Here is a 262-nt window from a genome sequence, read left to right on the forward strand (position 1 = left end):
CTTATTCTTTCTAAAAAGATGATTGCAGTGTGCACATCATTTCAGCTTACACATGCTATAAAACTGTCAGATATTACATGCTCATAACAATTCTCCCTCTCTCGCCTACGACGTAGTGAAATCTGGTGTGAAATATCCGCAGAGTTATAAGGTTGGAATCCCCAATGCTCATACCCTCGCTCCCTGGCTGGATGTTGCGTACACTGTTTTCTGACTTTTATTTGTAGTCTTCATCTATTCCTTTTGTCTCTTATGGTTCTCC

The sequence above is a fragment of the Penaeus monodon genome, chromosome 25, assembly GCF_015228065.2.
Source record: "Penaeus monodon isolate SGIC_2016 chromosome 25, NSTDA_Pmon_1, whole genome shotgun sequence".
NCBI lineage: Eukaryota > Metazoa > Arthropoda > Malacostraca > Decapoda > Penaeidae > Penaeus > Penaeus monodon.